Source organism: Heterodontus francisci, chromosome 25 (assembly GCF_036365525.1).
Source record: "Heterodontus francisci isolate sHetFra1 chromosome 25, sHetFra1.hap1, whole genome shotgun sequence".
NCBI lineage: Eukaryota > Metazoa > Chordata > Chondrichthyes > Heterodontiformes > Heterodontidae > Heterodontus > Heterodontus francisci.
The window spans coordinates 38,149,990-38,175,206 of record NC_090395.1 but is presented as its reverse complement, the minus strand read 5'-3'; the positions used below and the strand labels follow the sequence as shown (position 1 = coordinate 38,175,206).

Below are 25,217 nucleotides of genomic sequence, written 5' to 3'. Positions count from 1 at the left end.
CCCAAAAACTTATGACACAAAGGTGAGAGTGCTAGCAACTTAGCCATGACTAACACTAACCATAAGAACAATAATGAAATAACAAACAAGAAAGATTGAGAGTCGGTGGGAGGTGCAGAGAGAATTCAGAAGTACTGATTGAGATTGAAGACTAGATTTAGTCTTTGGTAATGAAGCTGGGCAAGTGGATGAAGTAACATTTGGGAGACAGTGACCATAATACACTTAGTTTTAGCCTAATCATGGAAAAGGACAAAGATAAAACAGTAGTAAAGGTTCTAAATTGGGGGAAGGCAAATTTTAAGAAACTGAGAGGTGACCTAGTGAAAGTGGACTGGATACAGCTACTTGAAGGAAACTCAGTGGCAAACAGGATGAGAAATTTTTGGTTTGAGAGGAAAAAAGAGCCAGGTTCTGAGAAGCAATGATCAGAGAAGCTATAATGCCTTTGTGGGAGGCATTCAAAAGTGTGATACTACAGGCACAGTTTAGGCATGTCCCCGCAAAGATAAAGGGTGGTACTGGCAAACCTAGAACCCCCTGGTTATCTAGCAGCTTACAGGATAAGTTAAAACAGAAAAAGAAAGATAATGACAATCACAAAAATCTTAATACTTTAGAAAGCCTAAAGGAGTATAGAAAGTGCAGGGGTGATGTAAAAAAGGAAATTAGAAAAGCAAAGAGAGGACATGAAAAATTATTGGCAGGAAAAATCAAGGAAAACCCAAAGATGTTTTATCAGTACATTAAGAGCAAGAGGATAACGAAGGAAAGGGAGGGCCTGTCAGAGATGTACAAGGGAACTTATGCATAGATGCAGAAGATGTAGGCAGGGTTCTTAATTAGTTTTTTGTCTCTGTCTTCACAAAGGAAAGGGCTGATGCAGACACTGTAGTTAAAGAGGAGGAGTGTGAAATATTAGATACGATAAGTATAATGATGGAGGAAGTACCAGAGGGTCTGGCATCCTTGAAAGTGGAAAGATCGCCAGGGCCGGATGGATTGCATCCCAGGTTGTTAAAGGAAGCCAGGGAGGAAATAGCGGATATGCTGAGGATCATCTTCAAATCCTCACTAGATACAGGTGAGGTACCAGAGGCCTGTGAACATTGTACCATTGTTTAAAAAGGGTGCGAGGGATAGGCCAAATAATTATAGGTTGGTCAGTCTGACCTTGGTGGTGGGTAAATTATTAGAATCAATTCTGAGGGACAGGATAAACTGCCACTTAGAAAGGCATGGATTAATCAGGGATAGTCAGCATAGATTTGTTAGGGGAAGGTCACGTCTCACTAACTTAATCAGGTTTTTTGAGGAAGTAACAAGGAGGATTGATGAGGGTAGTGCAGTGGATGCGGTCTACATGGATTTTAATAAGGCATTTGACAAGGTCCCACCATAGCAGACTGGTCAGTAAAATGAAAGCCCATTGGATACAGGGGAATGGGCAGACTGGATCCAGAATTGGCTCAGGGCCATGAAACAAAGGGTAGTAGTCATGGGATGTTTTTGCGAATGGAAAGCTGTTTCCAATGGCATTCCACAGGGCTCAGTGCTGGGTGCCTTGCTGTTTGTGCTATATATTAATGATTTGGACTTGAATGTGGGAGGCATGATTGGGAAATTTGCTGATGACACAAAAATTGGCAATATAGTTGATAATGAAGAGGATAGCCGTAGACTCCAGAATGATATCAATGGTTTGGTTGAGTGGGCGGAAAAGTGACAAATGGAATTCAATCCGGAGAAGTGTGAGGTAATGCATTTGGGGAGGGGAAATAAAGCGAGGGAATACACAATAAACGGGAGGATATGGCAGGGGTAGAAGAAGTGAGAGAACTTGGAGTGCATGTCCACAGGTCACTGAAGGTGGCAGGACAGGTAGACAGAGTGGTGAAGAAGGCATATGGAATGCTTTCCTTTATTGGCTGAGGTACAGAAAACAAAAGTAGGGATGTAATGCTGGAACTGTATAAAACGCTGGTTAGGCCACAGCTGGAGTATTGCGTACAGTTCTGGTCACCATCACCACATTACAGGAAGGACATAATTGCTCTGGAGAGAGTACAGAGGAGATTTACAAGAATGTTACCAGGGCTTGAAAGTTGCAGCTATGAGGAAAGATTGGATAGACTAGGATTGTTTTCCCTAGAACAGAGGAGGCTGAGGGGTGACTTAATAGAGGTGTACAAAACTGTGAGGGGCCTAGATAGAATAGACAGGAAGGACCTGTTTCCCCTAGCGAAAAGGTTAATTACCAGGGGGCACAGATTTAAGGTAATTGGCAGAAGGATTAGAGGGGACATGAAGAAAACATTTTCACCCAGAGGGTGGTGGGTGCCTGGAATTCACTGACAGGGACCGTGGTGCAGGCAGAAACCCTCAATTCTTTTAAAAGGTACATGGACATGCACCTGAAGTGCTGTACCCTGCAAGGCTATGGACCAGGTGCAGGAAGGGAGGATTAGATTGGGCGACTAGTTTGTTCAGCTGGCACGGACACAACGGGCTGAATAGCCTCCTTCTGTGCTATAATTTTTCTAAGATTCTATGGTTCTACGAGATGGGATTGCTCATCAGATAGTTTTGGGCTGCTATACAAAAGACACCAATTGACATGTGACAATATTATATAAACCAGCTTATGCTTTTGATTCATTAATGAGTTGTGGGCATCGCTGGCAAAGCTACCATTTTTATTCCGCGTCACTCTAATTGCTCTCGATAAGGAGGTGGTCAGCTGCCTCCTTGAAACGCTGCAGTCCATGTGGTGAAGGTAATCGCACAGTGCTGTTAGGGAGGGAGTTCCAGGATTTTGACCCAGCGGCAGCGAAGGAATGGCAATACAGTTCCAACTCAGGATGGTGTATGACATGGAGGGGAACTTGCAGGAGGTCAAAGTCATATACGGCACAGAAGGCGGCCATTTGGCACATCAGGTCCATGCCGGCTCTCCACAGAGCTATCCAGTCAGTCCCTCTCCCCCGCTCGATCCCCATAGACCTGCAAGTTTATTTCCTTCAAGTGGCCATCCAATTTCCTTTGAAGTTATTGATTGTCTCTGCTTCTGTAGCATTCCCATGCGCCTGCTGCCTTTTACGTTCGAGGCAGTAGAGGTTGTGGGTTTGGAAGGTGCTGTTGAAGAAGCCTCAGTGAAATGCTGCAGTGTATCTTGTAGATAGTTCACACTGCAGACACGATGCACTGGTGGTGGAGTGAGTGATTATGGTGGTAGATGGGGTGCCAATAAAACTGACTCTTTTGTCCTCAATGCTAGAGCTTCTTGAGTGTTGTTGGAGCTGCACGCATGCAGCCAAATGAACAGTATTTCATCACACTTCTGACTTATCAATGATGGAAATATTTTTATGGAGGGAGGCGAGTCACTCAGCGCCGAATTCCCAGCCTCTGACCTGCTCTTGTGGTGGCATTATTTATGTGGACCCCCCAGCCCCACTCCCCACAGGATGTTGATGGTGGAGTATTCAGTGATGGTAATTGCTGTTGAATGTCAAGGGGAGATGATTCGATTCTCTCTTGTTGGAAATTGTCATTGTCTGGAATTTGTGTGGCATTAATGTTACTTGCCACTTACCAGCCCAAGCCTAAATGTTGTACACGTCTTGCTGCATGAGGGCATGAACTGCTTCATTATTGGAGGAGTTGCAATTGGAAATGAATACTGTGCAATTAGCAAACATCCCAACTACTGTCCTAATGTTGGAGGGAAGATTATTGATAAAGCAGCTGGAGATGGTTGTGCAGAGAACACTGCCCTGAGGAACTCCTGCCGTGATGCCCTGGGGCTGAGATAATTGGCCTCCAACAACCACAGTTAATTCTGAATCCAGTGCACATAGCTATTTCTTGATAGCAACTGGAGTGAATCAAATTGGCTGAAACCTAGCATCTATAGGAGGATGCCAAGATGGATCATCCACTCAGCACTTCTGAAGATGGTTGCAAATGCTTTAGTATCGTCTCTTTGCACTGACGTTCTGGGATCCCCCATCAGTGAGGATGGGGAACATTCATAGACCCTCTTGCTCCCATTAGCTGTTTAATTATCCACCATTCATGACTGGATGTGACAGAATTGCAGAGTTTTGATCTGTTGGTTGTGGGATCGCTTAGCACTGTCTATACCTTGCCGCTTCTCCTGCTTAACCTGCATGTCGTCCTGTGTTGTAGCTTCACAAAATGGCACCTCAATCTTAGATACAGCTGGTACTACACCAGGCATGCTCTTCTACAGTCCACATTAAACCAGGGTTGGTCCCAAGTAATGGTAATGCTACAGTGAGGGATATGTTGGGCCACGAGGTTACAAATTGTGGTGGGATATAATTCTGCTGCTGCTGCTAATGGCTTACAGCACCTCATGGATGCCCAGTTTTGAGCTGCTAGATCTGTTCTGAATCTATCCCATTTAGGACAGTGGTAGTGCCACACGACATGATGGAGTGTGTCCTCTGTGTGAATACAGGACTTTGTGACTCCCACCAATACAGTCAGGGTCAAATGCATTTTCGAAGGTTTCGTTGGCGAGGATGAGATCAAATAGGTTTTTCCATCAGGCTGGTTCTTGCCACTGGCTGCAAACCCTGAAGGACTGAGCCAGTTTTGTCAGTCGTGGTGTTACTGGGCCACTCTTGGTGATGAACACTGAAGTCCTCCAGACAGAAAACACACTGTGCCCTTACTACCCTCAGAGCTTCTTCCAAGATGTGTGCAACATAGAGGAGTACTGATTCATCAGTTGTGGGATGTGGTAGATGATAATCAGAAGGAGGTTTCTATGCCCCTATTTGACCTGATGTCATCAGACTTCATAAGGTCCAGAGTAAATGTTGAGGACTCCCAGGTACACTCCCTCCCAACTGTATACTGCTGTGCCACCACCTCTGGTGTGTCTGTCCTGCCAGCCTGAGACACACATCCAGAGATGGTGATGGAGGAGTCTGGGACATTGGCTTAAAGGTATGATTCTATGAGAATAACTATGTCAGGCTGCTTGCTTGACTGGTATGTATGACAGCTCTTTCAATTTTGGCAAAGTCCCCAGATGTTAATGAGGAGGACTTTGCAGACTTGACAGTGCTGAGTGTGTCTCTTTGTCGTGGCCGGTGTCTCAGTCGACGTCCATCCAATTCTATTATTATAACTTTTCGTTACTGTTTGATACAACAGAGTGGATTCCTAGGCAATTTCAGAGGGCAGTTAATAGTCAACCATATTGATGCGGGTCTGGAGTCACATATAGGCCAGACCATGAAGGACAGCAGATTTCCTTCCCTAAAGGACATTAGTGTACTAGTTTTTTTAATGACAATCTGGTAGTTTCATGGTCACGATTACAGATACTTGCTTTTTACATCAGATTTATTTTTAATTAACTGAATTTAAATTCCCCAGCTGCCATGATTTAACAAGCTGCCCACTCATTTGTCCAATAATGAAAAATGATGTGCCAGATAAGGTACAGATTTATCTTTATCTATCTCCAGCAGTTCTTAAACCTATCTCAAGATTATAGCACAAGGCTGTTACTGTAATTGAGACTGCTGCAAGATTTGGGAAAAAATATGCATGTGCTTGAACACATTTTACATCAATGTGGAGCCTATACCAATAAAGGGCATGCTTTCAATTAGTTAGGGAAACCAGAAACTGATTAATATGGACAGAAAATACTCAAACGCTGCCAAATGACCCTGCTGCTCACTTCCAAAGACCCCCTCTCCAGAACGCCAACAATAAAAACTAGTTTCCACCCTCATGGATGGAACATGTTAATATGGTGCTGTGTAATAGTGAACTAATACATTTATAATATTGCATAGTTTCACACCTCAGTAATCAAATAAAAATATAGCAACATTAAAGGGTCTCTCGTGCCAAGAATTTCAATGAAGTGTAAATGAGAAATGAGTCCTATGCTTTAATGAACAATGCACCTTTTCAGAAACATTCACCCAGAGCATGTGTTAAAAATGTATTCCACAGGTTTTGTTTTTCTCTTTAATCTTTATAAGTTGACACATACCTGAAATCCAGTGGAGAATAAGACAGACACAGGCAGCAATTTAGTTTTGTAACCAGCCGGGCAGAAGCAGAAAAGGGGAGGGAAAAGAAAGCAAATTAGTTCAGTGAAATCCACAGTAAAAGCATTAAAAAAAAAACAGCATACAACTTATCAATGTCAAGATCTACCCATGTAAATGTTCTACAGTAGATTCCTGTTTATCCAAGCTTTACGAGGACAAAATGTCAGCCTCCAAGAAATATTTTCCTCAACCAGCACAATGAAGCATCTTACTGTGCTGAGCAAATCCAATTATGCTACTGGGTGCCCATTCTCATAATTCTGACAAGCCTTTAGTTTCCTTCCCCTGCCCTCAAAACCTTGCCAATTCTAGATATTAAATAGTTAAGGGATGATGCTGTGCAGTTCCCTGGGGTGGGGTTAATGGTGGTTCAGCAGCAAAAAATACTTGTAGTTACATACCCACTTTCACAACCTCAGGACATCCCAAAGAGCTTTACAGCTAATGATGATACTTCTGAAGTGTAGTCACTGTGGTAATGTAAGAAACACAGCAGCCAATGTGAGCTTAGCAAGCTCCCACAAACAGCAATGTGATAATGACCAGATAATCTGTTTTAGTGATGTTAATTGAGGAATAAATAAGGGGAGACCTTCCATGCTCCTTTTCAAATAATGCCATGAATTTTTTTTTAATGTCCAACTGAGAAGGAAAGGCTTTGGTTTAATGCCTGAACTGATAGATGGCACCTTCAACAATGCAGCACAGATTCAGTACTGCACTGGATTGTCAGCCTAGATTTTGTGCCCAAGTCTCCAGCGTGGTTGTTGAACACACAACATTCTGACTCAGAAGTGAGAGTGCTACCCACTGAGCCATGGATGCCACATCTTAAGGTATAGAAGTGCTACTTCTGCAGCCTCCAAAGATACAGAGACCTATCTAAAAAAAAAAGCGATTCACTTGTGCATTTACAGGCAACAGCACTATAGAGTTCGAATATGAATGGAGCAGATTCCACAGCACCAAGAGCTTGCAATATGGGCATAAAACAAAATATTGTACAATACAAATTCTCCAAATTTAAGTGAACAGTTTTTAGCTGTAAACAGCACTAAACAACTCATTTGTATGCAAGGGAAGCTCTTATGCAAATACCTAGAATAAACCTTGAACACCATGTACTTAGAACTACATGTAATCAACGCTGTACATGAAATAATATACAATGCATGACCAACTTGCTCATTATTCAGCACTGCTAACAACATTCAACCAGGACATTAATAGGAAATTTAGAATTGTACATTCTCCACCCACATGCTGCTCCCACTCCTCGGAACACAAATCTCATGTTTCATGTGCATTCTATTTCATTTAAAAATGTTTTATCCCTCAATTGATAGTTCTAAATTTTAAAAAATGGGGTCATCCATAATCAATAAATCAAGCAGAGCATTGCTACATCATAGAAACATAGAAAATAGGAGCAGGAGCTGGCCATTCGGCCCTTCGGGCCTGCTCCACCATTCAAAAAAGATCATGGCTGATCGTCTAATGCAGTACCCTGTTCCCGCTTTCTCCCCATATCCCTTGATCCCTTTGGCATTAAGAAATACATCTATCTCCTTCTTGAATATATTTAATTACTTGGCCTCCAATGCCTTCTACGGTAGAGAATTCCACAGGTTCACCACCCTCTGAGTGAAGAATTTTCTCCTCATCTCGGTTCTAAATGGCATACCCCGTATCCTGAGACTGTGACCCCTGGTTCTGGACTCCCCAGCCATAGGGAACATCCTCCCTGCATTTAGCCTGTCTAGTCCTGTTAGAATTTTATAAGTTTCTATGAGATCCCCTCTCATTCTTCTAAACTCTAGTGAATATAGGCCTAGTTGACCCAATCTCTCCTCATACGTCAATCCTGCCATCCCGGGAATCAGCCTAGTAAATCTTCTTTGCACTCCCTCCATGGCAAGAACATCGTTTCTCAGCTAAGGAGACCAAAACTGCACACAATACTCCAGATGTGATCTCACCAAGGCCCTGTATAATTGCAGTAAGACATCTCTGCTCCTGTACTCAAATCCTCTTGCAATGAAGGCCAACATACCATACTAAATGCTTGCTGCACCTGAATGCTTGCTTTCAGCGACTGGTGTACAAGGACACCCAGGTCTCGTTGTATCTCTCCCTTTCCAAATCTATCACCATTCAGATAATAATCCACCTTTCTGTTTTTACAACCAAAGTGGATATCCTCACATTTATGCACGTTATACTGCACCTGCCATGCATTTGCCCACTCACCCAACTTGTCCAAATCACATTGGAACCTCCTTGCATCCTCCTCACAGCTCACATTCCCACCCAGCTTTGTATCCTCTGCAAACTTGGAAATGTTACATTTAGTTCCCTCACCCAAGTCATTAATATATATTGTGAATAGCTGGGGCCCAAGCACTGATCCCTGCAGTACCCCACTAGTCACTGCCTGTCTCCCAAAAAAAGACCCGTTTATTCCAACTCTCTGTTTCCTGTCTGTCAACCAATTCTCAATCCATGCCAGTATATTACTCCCAATCCCATGTACTAACCACTTATGTGGGACCTTATCAAAAGCCTTCTGAAAATCTAAATACACCACATCCACTGGTTCTCCCTCATCTATTCTACTAGTTACATCCTCAAAAAACTCCAGTAGATTTGTTAAGCATGACTTCCCTTTCGCAAACCCATGTTGACTTTGTCCAATCCTGTTTATGCTTTCCAGGTGTTCTGCTATCACATCCTTTATAATAGACTCTAGCATTTTCCCCACTACTGATGTAAGGCTAACTGGTCTGTAATTCCCTGGTTTTTCTCTCCCTCCTTTTTAAATAGTGGGGTTGCCTTTGCCACCCTCCAATCTGTAGGAACTGCTCCAGAGTCTACAGAATTTTGGAAGATGACCACCAATGCATCCACTATTTCCAGGGCAACTTCCTTTAGTACTCTGGGATGTAGATTATCAGGCCCTGGGGATTTGTCAGCCTTTAACCCCATTAATTTCCCTAGCACTTTTTTTTTTTACTAACACTGATTTCCTTCAGTTCCGCCCTCTCATTAGACCCTTGGTTCCCTAACAATTCTGGGAGGTTATTTGTGTCCTCCTTTCTGAAGACAGAACCAAAGTATGTGTTTAACTGTTCTGCCATTTCTTTGTTCCCCATTATAATTTCCCCCGTTTCTGACTGTCAGGGTCCAACATTTGTCTTCACTAATCTTTTTCTCTTCACACATTTATAGAAGCTTTTACAAGTCAGTTTTTATGTTCCCCGCAAGTTTACTCTCATACTCTATTTTCCCCCACTTAATCAACCTCTTTGTCCTCCTTTGTTGAATTCTAAACTGCTCCCAATCCTCAGACTTGCTGCTTTTTCTGGCAATTTTATGTGCCTCCTCTTTGGATCTAATACTATCCCTCATTTCTTTTGTAAGCCATGGTTGAGCCACTGTTCCGGTTTTATTTTTGCACCAGACAGGAAGGAATAATTATTGTAATTCATGTACATGTTCTCTAAATATTATCCATTGCCTATCCACTGTCAACCCTTTTCGTAATGTTCCCCAATCTACCATAGCCAACTCGTGTCTCATACCTTCGTAGTTTCCTTTATTAAGATTCAAGACCCTAGTTTCGGATTCAACTACTTCACTCTCCATCTTAATGAAGAATTCTATCATGTTATGGTCACTCCTTCCCAAGGGACCCCGCACAACAAGAATGTTAATTAATCCTTTCTCATTGCACAATACCCAGTCTAGAACGGCCTGTTCTCTGGTTGGTTCCTCAATGTATTGGTCTAAAAAACTGTCACGTACACAGTCCAGGAAATCCTCCCCCACAGTATTATTGCTAATTTGGTTTGACCAATCTATTTGTAGATTAAAATCACCCACGATTACAGTTGTACCCTTATTGCATGTGTCTCTAATTTCCTGTTAAATTTCATCCCTTACATCTCCACTACTGTTTGGGGGCCTATAGACAATCCCCACCAACGTTTTCTGCCACTTGGTGTTTCTTAGCTCCACCCATACAGATTCCACATCATGGTTTTTTGAGCCAATATCCTTCCTCACTACTGCATTGATTTCCTCCTTTACTAACAACGCTACCCCACCTCCTTTCCCTTTTTGCCTGACCTTCCTAAATATTGAATACCCCTGGATGTTCAGTTTCCATCCTTGATCACCCTGGAGCCATGTCTCCGTAATCGCAACTATATCATAACCGTTTATATCTATTTGCGCTGTTAATTCATATACTTTATTGCAAATGCTCCGCACATTAAGACACAATGCCTTTAGACTTGTCTTTTTAACATCGTTAGTCATCTTAGCTTTATTTTGGACTATGGCCCCATTTGTTTCTCGCCCTTGTTTTCTCTGCCTTCCAGTTTTGCTTCTTACACTTCTGTCTTTCATTTCTGTCCTTGTTTCCCCCTCCTTTGTCTCCTTGCTCAGATTCCCATCCTCCTGCCATTCTCGTTTAAACCCTCCCTGACAGCACTAGCAAACACCACCCCCACTTCCCCCCCCCCCCCCCCCCCACCAAGGAAACTGGTCCCGGTCCTGCCCAGATGCAGCTCGTCCAGCTTGCACTGGTCCCACCTTCCCCAGAACCGGTCCCAGTATCCCAGGAATCTGAATCCCTCCCCACTACACCATTTCTCCAGCCACGTATTCATCTGCAATATTCTGCTATTTCTTCTCTCACTCTCTAACTCCCTAAATTCAGCTTGTAGGACCTCATCCTTTTTTTTTTAATCTATGTTGTTGGTACCAATATGTACCACGATAACTGGCTGCTTGCCCTCCCTCCTCAGAATGCCCTACAGCTGCTTAGAGACATCCTTGACCCTAGCACCAGGGAGGCAACATACCATTCTGGAGTCTCTTTTGCGGCTGCAGAAATGCCTGTCTGTTCCCCTTATGATTGAATCCCCTTTCACTATAGCCCTGCCACTTTTCCTTCTCCCCTCCTGTGCAGCAGAGCCATCCATGGTGCCATGAACTTGGCTCTTGCTGCTTTCCTCTGAGCCATCTCCCCCAACAGTATCCAAATCTGTTAGAGAAGGTGACGGCCACAGGGAACTGCTGCACTACCTGCCTTCCTCTACTCTGCCTGGTGGTCACCCATTCCCTTTCTGCCTTTGCAGCATTTGCCTGCCGTGTGACCACCTCGCTAAACGTGCTATCCAGGACGATCTCAGCATCACAGATGCTCCACAGTGAATCCACCCACAGCTCCAACTCCATAATGCGGGTAGCCAGTAGCTGCAGATGGATATACTTGCTGCACAAATGGTCACCAGGGACACTGGAAGCATCCCTGATATCCCACATAGCGCAGGAGGAGCATATCACGGGTGCGAGCTCTCCTGTCATGATTTACCTTTAGATTACTTAGTTACTCCCTTTAATTAAAAAATACTAATTACGCTAGGGACTTTGTTTCACTCCAAACACTACCCACTACAATTTAAAGTCCTTACTTTTACCTTTGAAGCTACTGATAAATCCTACTAAAAATCAATACAGTTAACTAAGTTAAAATAATCCTTACTCAAAAAAAAGTTACTCACTTGTTCCTTATTATTAAGCTATTTACACACGCACTCTAACACTGGTGTACTAACTCAGCTATTTAGAGTTATTCCCTAACAGCAGTTACTCACCAACCAATCACCTTGCAGCTTTCCTGTGACGTCACTACTCACTTTGTTTTCGAACTCCGGCACACCTGGACTCCTTTCCGCTGCTCTCCTGGAAGGTAAGTGCTCTGGGCCGCGATCCTCTAGCTCTATTTATCTGCTCCTCGCACCATGTTCTTCCCACAGGTCTGCTCCTCTCCGCTGCTCTCCCGGAAGGTAAGTCACCTGAAGAGTCACTATGTCCTTCACAGAAACAATTTCCTTATAACAGCCCTCCCAGTTTACAGATACACTTTTCCTCTGAACCCCATCCCCCACCCCAACCCCAAAAAAGCTCACACTCTTGGCCTCCTCTTTATAAAAGCTCTTTATCCCCTCCAGCCCAGCAACTACCCGTAGCGCTCTTCTGGGTTGTGGATCTGAGTAGAGTTTTCACATGACGCTGCTCCTGCATTGCACAGCAATTACGAATCTATGACAAGACCAAGAATTCCCATCAGCACAGAAACCATTCCTGGAACAAAGCAGCACCATCAGACAGAATCTACAGCCAACACTGTCTCGAGGACATAATCAAGGAGCAGAGAAGGAGCCATTTCCGTACCAGATCCTTTCGGCAGCAAAACAGTTTGATGATTTGCTATCCCAAGGATTAAATAAAAAGCGTGTGGATATTGTTGTACAGTGGTCTCACCTGAATACAGCCTGGTGTACAAGCCTAAGACAGTAAGAACCAATACGCTCTTCTGTATTAACTCCTCTACATATACCAGGAAAACAATATAAATTAAAAATCAAGTTAATACTTTCCTTTTGCTATAACAGGCAGCTTTATTAATAAATAGAAATAACTTATTTAAGGCAGCCCAAGGCCATGTAGAATTTTTGGTACCCGTGAATAAGTTTCAGGACTGCAAATTACACAACCATGAAAATAATATATGAATGTCCACCAAGCCTTGAAGATTTAATTCCAGCCTTCAAATCACTGCTGGGGCATTTGTTCTTTAATGCAAGAAATAATTTAAGTTTCTTTTTGCAAATAGCTCCTCTCACTGGTACATGCTGGGTATTGAGCACAGTTGTGATGTGGGATGATGTGAATGTACATAGGATGGATCATGACCAAGTCCTCAATCAACCCTGTAACTTACCTGGATTGTAGACAATTCACCACTGTGGCATTTTACCAATCTACTCCACCGTCTGAGGAAGCAGACTGAAAACTTGGAAATGTTTCCCCAACCTTCATAACCAGTATAACCATTTTTTTTCCTATAGGTTCAACTAAGTGGTTGCAGGTTAAGAACCAATCTATGAACAAGTTCATATCTTTTCTAAAGTTCTTATATTCACAGAAACACGTGGAACTCCAAGTTCTTTACTATAATCATGAATTGACCTGAGACGCTCGATTTCAATAATCTGACCAGTTGCACAGCTTTCGATTCACTCTAAACAGGCTAAGTGTCCAATACAACCAACAAGGATTTGATTGAAATATCAGTTTCAAAGTGACTATGACACTACTGTGTCAGCCAAGGAGCTTGAAGTAGGGAGGTACTTAAACAGTCTATTTACTCAGCAAACAGCATCTATTGAAAGAGTCTCTACAAAATACAGATATCAGAATTCATGATCAAACTACAATAGAGTCTTCCAATAAAAGCAAGGTTATTTCTCCAGCAAAATTCAGTGAGTGGAGGATAGTTACATAAAACAAGTAATGTGCATAAAATCAATCCCAGTCTCTTACAGCAGGGCAGACTCCGGGCTTGATTGACAAGGGAATTATCCAATCATTTCCATTAAGGCTGGGACTTGTGATGTCACTATATGCGGAGAAGAACAGACTGAATGCTCATCCAGAATATTAAGCATCTTGGAGTACAGGATGATGGATGAAAATCCACTGAAAGGAGTTTATGAAAATGAGAAAGAAGCCTCCCTTACAGTCAATTCAGGACCAAATCTCTTCGAGCGTCAAGAAACATTGGGGAACTACCCTGAAGAATACAGGGTCAACCTAGAGCAGAACAGTGATTTCTCCATTCTGACCCCAACTTGCCTTTCCTTTATTCCCTGTTCGATAATAATGAGTGTGGACAAGGGCAGTGCAGCTGATCTTGCGCATATGGACTTTCAAAAGCTGTTTGATAAAGTACCATATATTAGACTTCAATTTTGCTCTCAAGTCTGTGAAATAAAGCGTGCAATAGCAATATGGATTGAAATTGGCTCAGGGATAGAAAACAGATTTGTGGTCAATGGTTGTTTTTCGGACTGGAGGGAGGTGTACAGTGGCATTGCCAGGGTTCACCACTGTTGTTTCTAAGAAACATTATTAATGACGTGGGAGTACAGTATTTGTCACTGGAGAAGTAATCCAGAGGCCTAGGCTAATGCCCTGGGGACACAGGTTCAAATCCCACCACTGCAGCTGGTGACATTTAAATTCAATTAATTAATAAAATTCAATTCATTAATAGAAATCTGGAATTAAAAGCTAGTTTTGTTTTATTCGTTGGCAATATAGTTCCAATTCAGGATGGTGCATGGCTTGGAGGGCAACTTGCAGGTAGCGGTGTTCCCACCCGTCTGCTGCCCTTGCCCTTCTAGGTGGAAGAGGTCGTGGGTTTGGAAGGTGCTGTCGAGGGAGGCATGGTGAGTTGCTGTAGTGCATCTTGTAAATGATACACACTGCTGCCACTGTGTCGATGGTGGAGGAGTGAATGTTTAAGATGGTGGATGGGTGCTGATCAAACAGGCTGCTTTGCCCTAGATGGTGTCGAGCTTCCTGAATGTTGTTGGAGTTACACTCATCCAGGCAAGTGGAGAGTATTCCATCACACTCCTGACTTGTGCCTTGTAAGTGGTGGACAAGCTTTGGGGAGTCAGGAGGTGGGTTAGCCGCTACAGAATTCCCAGCCTCTGACCTACGCTTGTAGCCACAGTACTTATGTGGTTGGTCCAGTTCAGTTTCTGGTCAATGGTAACCCTCAGGATGTTGATAGTGGGGGATTCAGCAATGGTAATGCCATTGAATGTCATGCGGAGATGGTCAGATTCTCTCTTGTTGGAAATAGTCATTGCCTGACACTTGTGTGGCACAAATGTTACTTGCCACTTATAAGCCCAAGCCTGAATGTTGTCCAGGTCTTACTGCATATGGATACGGGCTGCTTCACTATCTCAAGAGTCGTGAATGGTGAACAATGTGCAATCATCACCAAACATCCCCACTTCTGACCTTATGATGGAGGGAAGGTCATTGCTGAAGCAACTGAAGATGATTGGACCCAGGGATATTATCCTGATGGACTCCTGAAGCAATGTCCTGGGGCTGAGATGGTTGACCAAGAACCACAACCATCTTCCTTTATGCTGGGTATGATTCCAACCAGTGGCGAGTTTACCCCTGATTACCATTGATTTCAATTTGGCTAGGGCTCCTTGATGCCACACTCGGTTAAATGCTGACTTGATATCAAGGGCAATCACTCTCGCCTCACCTCGAGTTCAGCTCTTTTGATCATGTTTGGACCAAGGCTGTAATGTAGTCACGAGCTGAGTGGTCCTGGCGGAGCCCAAAATGAGCATCGGTGAGCAGCTTGTTGCTATGTAAGTGCTGCTTCATAGCACTGTTGATGACACATTCCATCACTTTGCTGATGATCGCGAGTAGACTGATGGGACTGTAATTGGCTAGATTGGATTTGTCCTGCTTTTTGTGTACAGGACATACATGGGCAACTTTCCATAATGTCGGGTAGATGCCAGTGTTGTAGCTGTACTGGAACAGCTTGGCTAGGAGTGCGGCTAATCTCAGCAGTGGTGCCATGAAACTATAATCAATTGTCGTAAAAACTCATCTGGTTCACTAATGTCCTTTAGGAAAGGAAATCAACTGTCCTTACTTGGTCTGGCCTATGTGTGACTCCAGACCCACAGCAAAATAGTTGACTCTTAACTGCCATCTGAAGTGGCATAGCAAGCCACTCAGTTCAAGGGCAATGAGGGATGGGAAACAAATGCTGGCCTTGCCAGTGATGCCCACATACCATGAAAGAATTTTTTTAAAAGTCACATGTTCGAAATGTGCAGATGACACAAAACCTGGTAGTTTTATAAACAATATAATAAACAATGAGCAAGACAGTAATAGACTTCAAAAGGCCTGTGGAATGGGTGATAATTGGCACATGAAATTCAGTACAGAAAAGTGTGAGGTGATGTATTTTGGTAGGAAGACAATTCAAGCTAAATGGCACAATCTTTAAGGGGTGCAAGAGCAGCAAGCCGTTGAGGTGTCTGTGCACAAATCTTTGAAGGTGGGAGGACGTTAACAAAGCAGTTACTAAATCACATGGGATCCTGGGCTTGATAAATGAAGACAAAATACAAAAGCCATTAAGTTATGCTAAACCTATATGAAACACTAGTTTAGCCCCAGCTGGAGTATTGTGCCCAATTCTGGGCACCACATTTTAGGAACAACTGGAAGGCTTTGGAAAAGATACAGACAGATTTATTCAAACGGTTCCAGGGATGAAGGATTACAGTTACGTTGCTGGACTGGAGGTGCTGAGGTTGTTCTCCTTACAGCAGAGGAAATTTGATAGGTGTTTATTTATTCCATCTAAACCCTTCATGATTTTAAAGAGAAACGATTTCCAATGGCTGAAGGCTTGATAACCAGAGGGCACTGGTTCAAGGTAATTGGCAAAAGAACCAGCGGCGACATGAGAAAAAACTTTACGTAATGAGTGGTTAGGGTTTGGAACGCACTACCTGATAGGGTGGACGATTCAGATTCAATAGCAGCCTTCAAAAGGGAATTGGGTAAATACTTGAAGGAGAAAAAATGCAGGGATACGACATGTGAGTGGGACTAACTGGATTGCTCATCAAAAAAGATGGAGGAGATTCATTGAGCCAATAGAATACTACACCACAGAAAGAGACCTATGATTCTGGAGCTTTTCCTGTCCATTGCTTTATAGCAATTGGAGAAGGAAGTAAGTGAGATTTTATTTGAATGTTTGTGCTGGAAGCCAGTGATGCTGCTATTATGCATATAATATAATATAGGATACCTGACAATATTTATACCATTGCCTATTTTTGTAGTTCCATCTGGAATAAATTGAATTTGATTTAAAAAATAACTCAATATTGTATGGGATTTACTGCATAACATTTCAAATGCATTTCATATTTGCACAACCACATTCCAATACTAAAACCAAAAATCAAGAGCCCAGCAACTTTAACATTTCTGCTAAGTATTGACGTAAGAATGTTTTAATGGGCGCACTATCCTGTGGTGACAGGTCGTAACAATTCCAAGCAATTGATGTTATTTATTCACTTACAGGGAAGAGAAACAAACACTTACACTTATATAGTGCCTCACTGTGTCTCTCAAATATGTAATCTGTATATAAAATTTAGGATTTTATTTCAGTGCAGCAAGCCTACAGTTGGATTGAACAGCCTTAACTGGTACACACTTTCACAATGTGCTATTCTTGTACTCTCCCATCCATGCGTGCATCCACTTTTCTAACAACATGGTGCCTTTAATGTAGACAAACATCCCAAGGAACTTAAAAGATGTAGGCATAAGCTGCAATTTCAATATTAATCAATGGTGAAGTGCATCTACATGGGTATAATGACTCAAAAAAGCAAGAATAATGAGAATTATTCCTTTTTGTACAGAATGCAGGGTTTGCAGAAGGGGATCATGGCATTATAGAGGAGAACAAATTGGCAAGGACAGCAGAAGGAGCTATATAAAACTAATTCAAATTGAGGCTGGATCACAGGTCAATATCAGATCAACCCATCTTTCTGAACTCAGAAGAGGCATAAAAAGTTACACATGCCACACTGGAAATGTGGCCATATCTGATCATCTAGTGTTACAAGACCATGTTTAATCAAAAATGACTATTTATTCAGTCCACTGGAACCACAGAATAAGTTTTAAAAAGACTGATGACCAGTATTTTTAAGTGGCCTAAACAGCAGTTCGTAAAATGGCTGAGCATTCACATGACTTCACCTTGCAAATTACAAAGCTATCAGAAAGGAGAACAATCAGCTTAAATGAGTGTGAATGGCCCATTACCTGAACTACTCACAGACATAATCTGCTTATTCAGGTGGGTGGGGACCAATCAGTTAAACTCATCACTTTAGACAAGGGATGTGGAATGAGGGTTTCCTAGCTTGCTGTGACCATATCTGGTAACTGATTAGATAGTGGTCGCAAGCTAACCCTTTGTGTTAGAGACTGCTTCGCAGAGTGAGAAAATTGCAAACAGACCATGAGTGGGTAACAGCGAGAAGAAAACTCGTGGAATAAAAACAGAAAGTGCTGGAAATACTCAGCAGGTCTGGCAGCATCTGTAGAGAGAGAAGCAGAGTTAACGTTTCAGGTCTGTGACTTGTCATTACGGGAACTCATGGTGTCTCTCTTTCTCTCTCTCCAGCTGTTCTGCAAGCGGGTGCCCTGGCTATTTGTGACCAGCCAAACATTACAGGCAGATTCTTCCAACGTAAAACTAACAGCTGCTGACTTTGGTGGAAAAAAGTGATCATCTGTCAAGACTGTAAATCAGCTCTGCACAGAATCCAGGAAAAATCACTGAACTCGGCCTGAAACCATCCAAGGCATCAACCTACAGGATTCGTATATTACTAACTTTCTTTTGGACATTGTTAAACAAATAACATACCCTCTCTCCTTGTAACCTACCTCTGTGTGTGAGAGAATACCTTGGGTACTTGCGTGAGTTGGCGCGATTATTTTTATTCATCGGATATTAAGAATAAACACTATTTCCTTTTCCTTTAAACCTTACAAGAAAACTGTCTGCCTGTGTCTTTTACAGTCACAGCACTTCAACAGAGAATCACTAAATTGACAAGCAAATTATTTTTTAAAAAACACCTGCTGCGGTGAACCAAGAGGCGGAAAGAAAAGGGAGCCATTCTACCCCTTCTCACCTGGCTGTGACACTAGCATAAAACACATCCTGACCACATAGTAAATTTGTTAGTGTGGATTTCTGCTTAATCAGCATGGGAGCTAAAATAAAAAATTGCCAGTGGCCATCCCCTAGGGCAGGTTTGATAAAAAGCCTTGATTTAACACACTTTTCTAACCTTTGCCAGTACTGAAGAAAGGTCACAGACCTGAAACGTTGACTCTGCTTCTCTCTCCATCGATGCTGCTTGACCTGCTGAGTATTTCCAGCACTTACTGTTTTTATTTAAAATCTATAGTGTCTCCTTGTTGTGAAGCAGGTAAAAAAGAACCATCAAAAACAAATGTGGTTACCTTATCAACCACACACCTTGCAGAAACCAACTGAGGAAGAGGAAAGGTCATCTTTATTTTACTTCCTGTAAATATAATACTTTAATATTGTTTCTCAACAAGTGCAGCAGGCAGATTACCCACTGCTTTGTCTCAATATTTCGTAATTGAATGCTTGATGTGCAAGAGTGGCCTAGTTTAACAAGTCTACATTCTTACCATTCTTCCTCCATCTGCTTGCCCACATAAGGTGGCTATGGGCAAGCATGTTAAATCACTGGGCCACTTCTATGCTGGACATGGGTCCATTAGTGTATCCACTTAAATTAATGCAAAAATCAAGCAAAATTGGGGGGTTGACAATCAGCTGAAGTAAATTCGAACACTGGCCAAAAAACCTGATCATTGCTTCTGCTATTGGCTTGTTAAACTTATTTAAAAGATGGAAGTAAACTTCATTTCAAACATTGCAGACAGTGACAAATAAACAATGGGCAAACATGGACCCTTATTTTCCTGGGGAAATGTACCATTGTGATGATGCATCCATGTCATACGGCCTTTCTTGTGACAGAAAAGCCCCTGGAAAATCTGTGGCAGATTTTCCACTGTTACCCTCATTGAAACTGCTTTTAAGTTAATCATAGCTCTGCCCCATTAAAATCAACAGGAAGGCAAATTTCCTAAGTGGACACTTCTTTACTCCCTGTCAGTTTGTACTCAAAATGGTGCTGCAATCCTGGTAGCACCTTGATTTATTGCTTCATGATCAGTTCAAACACTGCAGTCAGCTAATGGAATAGACAAATCTAAATCATTTGTGCCAAGAATCATAACTACAACTGTCTGAGTGACTGTTAGACTGCTTTTGAATTAGAAACATAGAAACATATAAAAATAGGAGCAGGAGTAGGCCATTCAGCCCTTTGAGCCTGCATTGCCATTTAATACGATCATGGCTGATCATCCAAACTCAGTACCCTGTTCCCGCTTTCTCCCCATATCCCTTGATTCCTTTGGCCCTAAGAATTATATCTAACTCTTTCTTGAATATATCTAATGATTTGGCCTCAACTGCTTTCTGTGGTAGAGAATTCCACAGATTCACCACTCTCTGGGTGAAGAGGTCCTTCCTCATCTCAGTCCTAAATGGCTTACCCCTTATCCTTAGACTGTGACCCCTGGTCCTGGGCTCCCCCACCAACGGGAACATCCTTCCTGCATGTAGACTGTCCAGTCCTGTTAGAATTTTGTGCACAAGCCCAATTGACCCAAGAGAATACAAGCCCAACTGACCCAATCTCTCTTCAAACGTCAGTCCTGCCATCCCAGGAATCAGTGTGGTGAACCTTCGCTGCACTCCCTCCATAGCAAGAACATCTTCCTCAGATAACGAGACCAAAACTGCACACAATACTCCAGATGTGGTCTCACCAAGGCCTTGTATAATTTCCGCAAGACATCCTTGCTCCTGTACCCGAATCCTCTCACTATGAAGGCCAACATACCATTTGCCTTCTTAACTGCCTGCTGCACCTGCATGCTTACTTTCAGCGACTGGTGCACAAGGACACCCAGGTCTCGCTACACCTCCCCCTTTCCCAATCTATCGCCGTTCAGATAATAATCTGCCTTTCTGATTTTGCCACCAAAGTGGATAACCTCACATTTATTCACATTATACTGCATCTGCCATGTATTTGCCCACTCACTCAAGCTGTCCAAATCACACTGGAGCTTCTCTGCATCCTCCTCAAAGCTCACACTCCCACCCAGCTTTGTGTCATCTGCAAACTTGGATATATTACATTTAATTCCCTCACCTATATCATTAATATATATTGTGAATAGCTGGGGTCCTAGCACTGATCCCTGTGGTACCCCACTAGTCACTGCCTGCCACTCGGAAAAAGACCCATTTATCCCTACTCTCTGTTTCCTGTCTGCCAACCAGTTCTCTATCCATGTCAGTACCTTACCCCCAATCCCATGTGCTTTAAATTTGCACGCTAATCTCTTATGTGGGACCATGTCGAAAGCCTTCTGAAAGTTCAAATACACCACATTCTACTAGTTACATCCTCAAAAAAAATCCAGTAGATTTGTCAAGCATGATTTCCCTTTTGTAAATCCATTTTGACTTTGTCCGATCATGTCATTGTTTTCCAAGTGCTGTGCTATTACATCTTTTATAATGGACTCTAGCATTTTCCCCACTACTGATGTCAGGCTAACCGGTCTATAATTCCCTGTTTTCTCTCTACATTTACATTAGCTACCCTCCAATCCGTTGGAACTGTTCCAGAGTCTATAGAATTTTGAAAAATGACCTGCAATGCATCTACTATTTCTAGGGCCACTTCCTTAAGTACTCTGGGATGTAGATTATCAGGCCCTGGGGATTTATCGGCCTTCAATCCCATCAATTTCCCTAACACCATTTCCCTACTAATACTGATTTCTTATAGTTCCTCCTTCTCACTAGACCCTATGTTCCCCAACATTTCTGGGAGGTAATTTGTGTTCTCCTTTGTGAAGACAATCAAAATATGTATTTAATTGATCTGCCATTTCTTTGTTCCCCATTATAAATTCCTCCGTTTCTGACTGTAAGGGACCCACATTTGTCTTCATTAATCTTTTTCTCTTCACATATCTACAGAAGCTTTTACAGTCAGTTTTTATGTTCTCTGCAAGCTTACTCTTATACTCTATTTTCCCCTTCTTAATCAATCCCTTTGTCCTCCTTTGCTGAATTCTAAACTGCTCCCAATCCTCAGGTTTGCTGCTTGTTCTGGCCATTTTATATTTCTCCTCCTTGGATCTAATACTATCCCTAATTTCTTTTGCAAGCCATGGTTGAGCCACCCTTCCTATTTTATTTGTGTGCCAGACAGGAATGAACAATTGTTGTAATTCATCCATGCACTCTTTAAATGCTAGCCATTGCCTATCCACTGTCAGCCCTTTAAGTCACGTTCCCCAATCTATCATAGCCAACTCCCGCCTCATACCTTCATAGTTTCCTTTATTTAGATTCAGGACCCTAGTCTTGGAATCAACTCTCTCACTCTCCATCTTAATGAAGAATTCTATCATGTTATGGTCGCTCTTCCCCAAGGGACCCCGTACAACAAGATTGTTAACTAATCCTTTCTCGTTACACAATACCCAGTCTAGGATGTCCTATTCTCTAGTTGGTTCCTCAATGTATTGGTCCATAAAACCATCACGTACGCACTCCAGGAAATCCTCCTCTACAATATTATTGCTAATTTGGTTTGACCAATCTATATGTAGATTAAAGTCACCCATAATTACAGTTGCACCCTTATTGCATGTGTCTCTAATTTCCTGTTTAATTCCATCCTCTACATCACCACTACTGTTTGAGGGTCTACATACAACCCTCACCAATGTTTTTTGCCCCTTGGTGTTTCTTAGCTCCACCCATACAGATTCCACATCAGGATTCTCTAAGCTAATATCCTTCCTCACTATTGTATTGATTTCCTCTTTTACTAACAACGCTACTCCACCTCCTTTCCCTTTATGCCTGTCCTTCCTAAATATTGAATACCCTTGGATGGTCAGTTCCCATCCTTGGTCACCCTGCAGCCATGTCTCCATAATCGCAACTATATCGTATCCGTTTACATCTAGTTGCCTGGTTAATTCGCCTACCTTATTGCAAATAGTCCGCATACTGAGACACAATGTCTTTAGGCTTGTCTTTTTAACATTGTTAGTCATCTTAGCAATATTTCGCACTATGGCCCTATTTGATTCTTGCTATTGATTTCTATGCCTTCCATTTTTGTCTTTTTGTTTCCTGTCTTTCATTTCTATCCTTGTTTCCTCCTCCTCAATCTCCCCACTCAGGTTCCCATCCCCCTACCATTCTAGTTTAAATCCTCCCCAACAGCACTAGCAAACGCCCCTGCGAGGACATCGGTTCCGGTCCTGCCTGGGTGTAACCCGTCCCGCTTGTACTGGTCCCACCTTCCCCAGAACCGGTCCCGATGTCCCAGCAATCTAAATCCCTCCCTCCTGCACTATTTCTCCAGCCACGCATTCATCTGCTCTATTCTCCTGTTGCTATACTCACTATCACACGGCACAGGAAGTAATCCTGAGATTACTACCTTTGAGGTCCTGCTTTTTAATTTATCTCCTAACTCCTTAAATTCATCTTGCAGGACCTCATCCCTTTTTCTACCTATGTCGTTGGTACCGACATGTACCACGACCACTGGCTGTTCACCCTCCCCCTTCAGAATGCCCTGCAGCCGCTCCGAGACATCCTTGACCCCAGCACCAGGGAGGCAACATATCATCCTGGAGTCACGTTTGCGGCCACAGAAATGCCTGTCAGTTCCCCTTACAATTGAATCTTCTATCACTATGGCTCTCCCAGTCTTTTCCTCCCCTGCTGTGCAGCAGAGCCATCCGTGGTGCCACAAACTTGGCTGTTGCTGCTTTCCCCTGGGAGGCCATCCCCCCAACAGTATCCAAAGCGGTATATCTGTTTGAGAGGGGGATGGCCACAGGGAACTCCTGCACTACCTGCCTGCGCCAACTACTCTACCTGGTGGTCACCCATCTCTTTTCTGCTTGTGCAGCCATTACCTGCGGTGTGACTACCTCGCTAAACGTGCTATCCAGGACGTCATCAGCACCGCAGATGCTCCACAGTGAATCCACCTGCAGCTCCAGCTCCGTAATGCGGGTAGCCAGTAGTTGCAGATGGATACACTTCCTGCACACATGGTCGTCAGGGACATTGGAAGCATCCCTGATTTCCCACATAGCGCAGGAGGAGCATATCACGGGTGCGAGCTCTCCTGCCATGACTTACCTTTAGATTACTTAGTTACTCCCTATAAAAAATACTAATTACAGTAGGGTAATAAAAACAAAATACTGCGGATGCTGGAAATCTGAAACAAAAACAAGAAATGCTGGATTCACTCAGCAGGTCTGGCAGCATCTGTGGAAAGAGAAGCAGAGTTAACGTTTCGGGTCAGTGACCCGAAGAAGTTCCGAAGAAGGGTCACTGACCCGAAACGTTAACTCTGCTTCTCTTTCCACAGATGCTGCCAGACCTGCTGAGTGAATCCAGCATTTCTTGTAATTACAGTAGGGGCCTTGTTCTACTCCAAACACTACCCACAACAATCTAAAGTCCTTAACAAATTACAGTAATTAAAAAAAAACACACTTTAGTAGTACTCACCTTATCACTTATATGGAAGGTTTTGAGGTTTTTTTCAAAAAAAACTTTCCCCTTATATTTTTTAAGCTATTTAAATGCACTAACAGCTGTTACTTACCCAACCAATCACTTTGCAGATTTCCCATGATGTCACTGTAAGTTTTTTTCCTCTTTCAAATCTCAGCGCACACTGGCACAGACAGAGCAAGAGAGCCTGCCGCCGCTCCAGTCTTGAGTTAAGTAAGGGCCTCGAGCCCCGCTCTTTCTTTCTCAGTCCCGCTCCAGATCAGCCTCTTCCCAGGTCCGCCTGACGCCGCTCCGGGCTCCAGGTAAGTAAGGGCCTCGAGCCCCGCTGTCTCCTTTTCATGCCCTGCTCCGGATCAGCGTCCTCCCAGGTCCACCAACCACCTCCGGTCGCCAGGGCCGTGTTTCAAAGGAGTTGACAAAAGGCAAATGACCAGAATCGTAGACCTGGTAATTGAACCCAGCAGCCATCATTTCTGACTTGCACATGATTCGAAGAGTTGTTTAAAGACCTTTTTTTTAAAAAAGTGGTCAGAATTACATCATTAATTTATTAATGGAAACTCAAACGTTTATTTCCAATTTTCAGGAAAGGCATTGGATCGAAGGACTGATTGCAATGTCTGCCTGCAGTAAATATCACGCAGGATGTTCTAAACAGCTCTGAACAACTGCTCGTATTAGATAAAAGTGAGAAATGACTTTACAATAACAACTTGCATTTATATAGCACCTTTATCATGGTAAGACATTGCAAGGTGCTTCACAAAATTAACAAAATTTGACACTGAGCCAAATGAGGTATTTGGATAAATGATGAAAAGTTTAGTCAGAGGTAGGTTTTTAAGGAGCATCTTGAAGAAGGAGAGAATGGTAGAGGTGGAGAGGTTTGGGGAGGGAAT

The 25,217-nt window shown here is 42.8% G+C and overlaps 1 protein-coding gene and 1 long non-coding RNA gene across 3 annotated transcripts in view; one reads left to right on the top strand and one right to left on the bottom strand.

Annotated features, from left to right (window-relative positions):
• LOC137383836 (uncharacterized) overlaps window positions 1–20,090 on the top strand; it is a 73,318-nt gene extending 53,228 nt beyond the window's left edge. For both annotated transcript variants that reach the window (XR_010977472.1, XR_010977473.1), the window contains exon 3: window positions 18,247–20,090. This is a non-coding gene — a long non-coding RNA (uncharacterized lncRNA). The remainder of the gene's footprint in view (window positions 1–18,246) is intronic.
• Window positions 1–25,217, bottom strand: part of ppfia4 (PTPRF interacting protein alpha 4) — a 907,198-nt gene that overhangs the window by 683,527 nt on the left and 198,454 nt on the right. The gene's annotated exons all lie outside the window — the stretch shown is intronic.